Genomic DNA, 8,422 nt, shown 5'->3' on the forward strand with positions numbered 1-8,422 from the left:
CCAATACTTATATGTATTATTCTTTCTCCTAAGTACATAATCTAAAATCTCCAGTACAAAGTTAAGCATCTCAGTGATACTAGGGACCCTTTTATTTTTCTATTTAGAAATGCTTGTAATGTTTGACCAGTCAATAGGTATGATTGCTCTATATTTATGTTAGATGCTCTTTAAAATAAAAATACTACTTTAGCATGAATAAATATGTTTATATCATTTAAATGATTGTATTTCTAAAAGATAATTGATTTATTATTTCAGAGACAAAGCGAGATAACGGGAGAAGGAGTAGATGTGGGGAGGGGAGATCCCATCTACCGGTACCTCCCCAAATGTCTTACAGGGTTGAAATGGGAAACAAAGAACTCAATGGAGGTTTCCCCTGTGGGTGGCAGGAGCTCAGCTACTTGAGCCATCACTGTACCTTCAAGGATCTGCATTAGCAGGAAGCTGGCATCAGGAGCCAGAGGCCAGTATCAAGTCCTGGTACTCTGAAGTGGGACATGAGCATCCTCATTCATATGTACATAAGACTCAATGCCTACCCTGGATGACTGAATTTTATCAAAAATTTTTAGCATTTATTTGAGATGATTTTAAGGCTGTTCTTTAAGTATTAACATAGTAAATCATAGTAGTAAAATTTTCTTGTGTTGAGTCATTTTTGAAGTACTGCTATATCTCTATTTAGCTATGTGCTGTATTATCTTATTACATAATTCTGTTCTATTTGATGACATTTCATTTAAAATTTTTGTAAATAATAACAATCACAATTTTCCTTTGTTGTTGCTTTCCTTATCAAGTTTTTAAAGTTTGCTTAACTGAATTCTATAGCTCCCAGGTTTTTGTGTACTGGAATAATTTATGGATCATGGAGATTATCTGTTTTTTTTTCAATGTTGATATAAATCATCCATAAATTTTGTTTAGTACTCCTGAAATTTTGAGTTCTAGTCCTTTGATTTTATTTTCAATTATACTTTGTGCATATTTTTCAGCAATTATAAGAATATTTTTAGCGCAAAATATCTTGTCCTAGGCTACAGTCTTCCATTATTTCTTTCATTTTATTTATTTTAGGTATATAAATGATGCATGAACATATTCTCATTGTAAAAAAATGTGGACAATTCAGAAACTTAAGCAACAACAAGAGAAGTTGCCATCTCTTTTCCAATCTCATCCCTCTCTTTAAGGAAAATCACTGCCATCAATTAAATATGTATCCTTCCAGACATTATTTTTCACTTAATTTTTTATCAAATTAGCACATGTTTATGGTTTGCAAAATCAAAACAATAAAGACCATCACAGTAACAACAATTCCCTGTCAGGCCTCCCTCTCTGATTCCTGCTCCTCAGAGACAAACACTTTCAACTCTTTTAGGTTTTTCCTCTGCTTTACAGCACCATAAACTTTTAAGTACCTGTTAACATTCATTTTCCTTGATTTAAAAAAATTTTACATGTTCACCATTAAATTTGTAATATGAAATGTGAGGATTTAGTTAGTTTTACACTGCCTCACATCCCAACCTAATCTTGCCTTCCTCTATCTTCCAGTATAATTACATCACAAGTTTTAGTTAAATCAATATTCAGGGTTTACATGATTACGACTGGAAAATATTTTTCTCAGTCAAGTCACTGACAGCTGCCACAGTCTCCTCAACCTGAGCAATAATTTCCTCTTGCATCTGTTAGCTGATAACTCAAGAGATCTTCTTGAATTTATGAGCATTGTCCACTTGGAATCACCCCTCTTGGCCTTAGATCTCCAATCTCTCCTTTCTTGATAACAAAGTAAGAGTGATTTTACAAGAAGCACTCACCCTTCCTGGAAACCAGTGCCATGAACAAATTTGAGCCTCTTTTTCACATAACCAATGTACTCTTTGTGGTTTTATCTGGGATTTATAATGGAGGTATGATTAAAAGTAAATTAATAACCCACTTGCAAATATATCTAAACAAATTTACTAAACAGTTAAATTGAACATGACAACAAACTTGAAACACATGATGCAAATGTGAGTTTAGCTTTGGTCAACAATGTCTCCCCCTCAGAGTTGGTCAATGTTCTCAAGAAATAGTTTTATCAATGTCTTCATCACAATGTACCATCTGTTCTTCCACTTGGTGTATTTCAGGAAACATGCAAAATTCCTTCTGAAGGACTGGTGTTTATACATCATAATACTATGACTTTGCTTCCATGACTGCATAGCCTTTATATCTCTTTTTAGAAATTATTCCTGGTCTGTACTAGTTTCTTTGTTTAAACAATTGTATCATATGGGAATTTAATTGAATTGCACTGGGTAAGCTCACTACTTGTGTTTTTCAGTCTAGGTTGCACAATGGAATCATCAGGCGGCTTGTAAAGCCCTACTTCACAGGTCTCACCCCAGAGGTTCTGATGTGATCACTTAGGAGTGTGACCTGTCAGTGGAGTCAGTTTTCTGAGTTCTCCTGAATCTCAGATGAATTTCAACAGATTCCCATGGGAGAAGCTTTTGAAAAATAAGTCACCTTCAATTTGCTTCTTTGTAAAATCTGAATCTGCATGCATTAAGTTTTTTGTAATGCAGTGAACCCACATTTAATTCTGTTTTATTGATTCTATACTCAAAGGGAGAGGATAGACTAGACTTAAGGGTGTCTTAAAGAACAATTCATCCAATACACTTATCTTGTACGTGAAGAGACTTAGAATTCCTGCTATCCTAGAATCACAATCCATGTGTTCCCCCCAACTACTAATTTAGTACTCTTACCTGCCAGCTGGTCTCTGGTGTGTGACTCCACACAACTGCAGATGTATTTGTACACATGACTCAGTACATCACCAGCTCCCCTGACAATAGCAGAGGCTCAGGCTTCCAGAGTCCAGCTGCCCCTGGCTCTGTGTAACAATCACTGTCCTGGTTCAGCCCTAACTAGGTACTTATCTCCACTTAGGAGATAAGAAAATGAGTGTCTTCATTTGTAGGAGAACGTTAGGTGTACTTACAGGCATTGTTATTTCTTTAATTTATGTATTCTTTCTTACATTCTGTTTCCATCTTAACTATACAAAAATAACAGAAATGGGTAATGGAATCCACCACTGAGTTAAAAGAGGAATGTATTTTTGTATTAGACTAAAATCCAAATGCTTTCATTCTTAAAGAGATTTAAAGACATAAAATTGTGAAATTCTCTCTCCAGCAGAAAAGATCAAAACGATAGACATTGTGTATTTATTTTCTAGTTGTCTTCATCATTATTATTCTTTAAAAGTTATAATGTATAAGATGTTACATAGTGAAAATTAAGTGATCAGTCCCTTTATCCTTGGTTCCTTTCTCAAAGGCAGCCATGTCAATGACTTTCTAGGCACTTTCTCGGAGGTGTTCTCTCTATAGTTCATAATGGCACTCTCTGGTCAAGGGCTCACATCTTTTAGAAAAGCACACATAGCCTCTGTTATGATCCAAATGCATATGTTCCTCCAGGATTAGTATGCTGGAACTGAAACCCCAAAGTGATCATAGCAGAAATTGAGACCTGGGTGGAAGCAATTTAATCCAGAGGCTCTGCCCTCATGAACAGATCAAGACCCTTACATTAGAAGACATTACACAGGGAACTCAGCCCGTTTTCTCTTCTGTCCCTTCTACCACCGGAGGACAACTCGATGGTGCCACCCATGAGGAATGGCTCCCCACCAGATACCAAACTTGGCAGCACCTTCACCATAGATATTTCAGCCTCCAGAACTATGGGGGAAATAAATTTCTGTTCTTATAAATTACCCAGTCTCAGGTATTATTGTTACAGCAGTACACTTGAACTAAGGCAGGCTTCGTGTGTAGGGAAATGTCAGTGTGACACCAGTGACCCAGCACTGCCAGGACATCCAATTACTCCAGTGACCACTGGTGAGTTTTGGTGTGAACTGCAGGAGCTGGCAACATGCTGGTGATAACAGAGCTGTGGCACTTAATCACTCATGGCACACATGGTGATTACAGAAAAGTGGTTATTTGCAATGTCCTAGAAGGGATGCAGAGAGAAAAAGAGAAATTGAAGGTAGTGAATGTTCGGCTAAGAACAGAAAAGGAAATCAGAAACCATCAACAATAGCTTGAAAGTCTCCCTTATCTCTTTGTAGTCACAGAATGTATACGGCTGAGTTCCAGGTGGCAGAGCGGCAATGCAAAGTGGATGCTTGACTCTTTCAGGTCTCTGCACTAAGGCAAGGGCACTGTCAGAAGGTCACAGGATGAGGGCACTGTCATGTTGTTCTACTTTCCTTTATAGACACATAGACACACTGCAGACTTCCCTCACTGTCCGATTCCTAACTTCTCCCTGATTCTTCACTTCATCCTGACCTAGCCTCTGCCTCCACCAAGTCCCTGAGAAAGTTTTTTGTCAATGTCCCAGACAACTCTATATCATAAGACATGGTGTAAATAATTTAGTCTTGCTTCCTGAAACACTTCTTTCTTGGCTTCCATGCCATTTCACTTTCCTGGTTTACCACCTATTTCCTAAGCATTCTTCAGTCTCCTTTGCTGGTATAGTCTCTTCTTCACAAGTTTTAAATGTATTCACCTGATTAGCTCATCCTAAATTATCTCATCCATGACTGTCCTTGATCACCTTCTGTATGCTGAAACCCAAATAAATACTTCCTACTCAAATATTTCTCAGCTTCAGACCCTAATATGCAACTGTCTACTTCTCGTTTCTCCAAGGTGTCTTTAAGCGCTTCAAACTTCAAATGGAATTTATTATTTTACTCCAAACAAGACCCTCTCCTAGTGGTTTTTATTTCAGCAAATGGTGTGTGTGCCCACCCCCACCACTCAATCATTCTAGACTGAATTCAGGAAGAAATATTTAATATATTCTCTCTACCAAGCTACCATCAAGCCTGATTGACTCTACTTTCTTTGCATCATTTGAATCTGCCCATTTCTACATCAGCACTGCTGCCATTCTAACCTGGGTTATCGTCACCTCTGACCTGGGATCCGGCAGTTAACCAGTTTTGCTAGGTCTCTCAGTCTCTTACAGTTTATAACTCAAACTGCTTTATGTAATGTGGCAGAGATTGTTAAATGCTTTATATAATTTGTTTTTTCCTCCATCCTTACTAAGAGAATGCTGATTTTATTTGAAATTCTACAGAGATCCCAATTCTCAGTCTCCTGGAATTAGGTGTGGCTCTGTGGGTAAACTATTGGGTCAGTGGGATACAAGCTGAAAGAAGGCGTGGGATTTTTAAAATTAATATTTAAGGTAAACAAATTACATGTATTTCATATACACATATAAGGAACATACTGATACTTCCTACCCTTCCCTTCCTCCTGTCCATACTCTCACCCTTCCTCCACCTTCCTCTCTTATTCCTTCTCTTAATTTTTATAATGATCTACTTTCAGTTTACTTTATACTTATAAGATTATTCATACACTAAATAAAGAGTTCAACAAATAGTAAGAAGAAACACTGTTCCCCAACAGAAGAGACCAGGGATGTAAACAATCACCAAATCTCAAAATGCCAATTTCACTTCTATACACTACATTTTTGGTACTATCTTAGTTACCACAGATCAGGAAAAACATGGTATTTGTCTTTTTGAGACTGGCTTATTTCACTAAGTATAAAGGTTTCCAGTTGCATCCATTTAATTGTAAAAGACAGGATTTCATTCTTTTTTATGGCTGAGTAATATTCCATAGTGTAAATGTACAATTTCTTTATCCAGTCATCAGGTGATGGACATCTGGGTTGATTCCACATCCTAGATATTGTGAATTGAGCTGCTGTAAACATGGGGTACAAATAACTCATTCATATGTTCATTTCATTTCCCTTGGGTAAATTTCCAACAGTGGGATTGCTGGATCATATGGTATATCTATTTTCAACTTTCTGAGGTATCTCCATACTCTTTTCCACAATGGCTGTAGTAGTTTACATTCCCACTAATAATGGATTAGGGTACCTATTTTCCATATCCTTGCCAGCATTTATAGTTGGTTGATTTCTGTATGACAGCCATTCTAACTGGGGTGAAGTGAAACCTTATTGTGGTTTTGATTTTCATTTCCCTGATGGCTAGTGATGCTAAGCATTTTTTCAAGTGTCTATTGACTATCTGAATTTCCTCTTTTTAAAAAATGCCAACAGGAAGACCTTTCTCTCTGTCTCTCTCTCTGTCCACTCTGCCTGTCAAAAAAAAAAAATGCCTTTTTGTTTTCTTGGTGTTGAGTTTCTTGAGCTCTTTATAGATTCTGGATATCAATCTTTTATCAGTTTCATAGTTTACAAACATATTCTCCTATTCTGTCCATTGCCTATTGACTTTAGAAGCTTTCTATTTTGGCTTTGATTGCCGGTGCCTCTAGGGTCTTTCCCAAGAAACTTTGTCTATGCCAATGTCTTGTATAATTTCCCCCCAATGTTCTCCTCTAGTAATTTGATGATATCAAGTCATAGATTTAGATCCTTGATCCATTTTGAGTTGATTTTTGTATAAGGTGTTATGTAAGGGTCTTTTTTCACACTTCTGCATGGGGAGATCCAATTTTCCCAGCACCATTTGTTGAAGAGACTGTTCTTGCTCCAGATATTGAGTTTAGCTCCTTTGTCAAAGATTAGTTCATTGTAGATGCGTGGATCAATTTCTTAAGTTTCTATTCTATTTCATTGGTCTACATGTATACTTTTGTGCCAATACCAGACTGTTGTGATTATAACTGCCCTGTAGTATGTCTTGAAATCTGATATTTTGATGCCTCAGGCTTTATTTTTGTTCTTTAAGATTTCTTTAGCTATTTGAGGTCCCTTGTGTTTCCAGATGAATTTCAGCATTATTTGTTCTAGATCTGAGAAGAATGTCATTGGTGTATCGATTGGGATCTCACTGAATCTGTAAGTTGCTTTCCATAGTATGGACGTTGTGAGGATACTAATTCTTCCAATCCATGAACATGGAAGATTTTCCCTTTTTTGTGTCTTCTATTTCTTTCTTTAATGTTTTGTAATATTCATCATAGAGATCTTTCACCTCCTTGGTTAAATTTATTCCAAGGTATTTCATTTTTTTGTAGCTATTGTGAATGGTATTGATCTTAGAAGCTCTTTTGCAGCCATGACATTGTCTGTGTGTTCAAAGGCTATTGATATTTGTGTGTCAATTTTATATGCTGCAACTTTACCAAACTAAGAGTCCCAATGGACTTAGTGGAGTTTTTTGGTTCATTTCATCCCAATCTAGCCTCTGCCTCCACCAAGCCCCTGAGAAAGTTTTTGCCAAGGTCACAGTCAACTCTATATCATAAGATGCGGTATAAATATTTTAGAATCCCTTCTTGAAACACTAATTTCTTTGGCTTCCATGCCATTTTACTTTCCTGTTTTGCCACCTAATTTCCTAAGCATTTTTCAGTCTCCTTTGCTGGCTTAGTTTCTTCTTTACAACTTTCAAATGTATTCACCTTATTAGCTCATCCTAAATTATCTCCTCCATGATATATAGGATCTCATATAGGATGACATCATCTGCAAACAGGGTTAATTTGATTTTCTCCTTTCCAATTTGTATCCTTTGATTTCATTTTCTTGCCTAATGGCTCTGTCTAAAATTTCCATGACTATATTGAATAGAAGTGGTGAGAGTGGGCATCCTTCTTTGATTCCAGATCTTTGTGGGAAAGCTTCCAACTTTTCTCCATTCAATAAAATGCTGGTTTTGGTTTTGTCATAGATTTCCTTGATTGTATTGAGGAATGTTCCTTCTATACCCAATTTGCTTAAGATTTTCATCATGAAAGGATGTTGTATTTTATCAACTCCTTTCTTTGCAACTATTGAGATAATCATGTGGGTTTTTTTTTTTAAGATTTGTTTTACTTATTTGAAAGACAGGGTTACAGAGAGAGGAAGAAAGAGAGAACGAGAGAGAGAGGGAGAGAGAGAGGGAGAGAGAGAGAGAGGTCCTCCATCTGTTGGTTTACTACCCAAATGGCCACAACAGCTGGAGATGAGCCAATCCAAAGCCAGGAGCCAGAAGACTCTTCTGGATCCTCCACTTGGGCACAGAGGCCCAAGTACTTGAGCTATCTTACACTGCTTTCCCAGGCTCATTAGCAGGAAGCTGGATCAGAAGTGGAGCAGCCAGGGCCAGTGCCGCAGCTCACTAGGCTAATCCTCTGCCTGCGGCGCTGGCACACCAGGTTCTAGTCCCGGATGGGGCGCCGGATTCTATCCCAGTTGCTCCTCTTCAAGTCCAGCTCTCTGCTGTGGCCCGGGAGTGCAGTGGAGGATGGCCCAAGTGCTTGGGCCCTGCACCCCATGGGAGACCAGGAGAAGCACCTGGCTCCTGGCTTCAGATCAGCATGGTGCGCTGGCCGCA

This window comes from Oryctolagus cuniculus, chromosome 6, assembly GCF_964237555.1.
Source record: "Oryctolagus cuniculus chromosome 6, mOryCun1.1, whole genome shotgun sequence".
Taxonomy (NCBI): Eukaryota; Metazoa; Chordata; class Mammalia; order Lagomorpha; family Leporidae; genus Oryctolagus; species Oryctolagus cuniculus.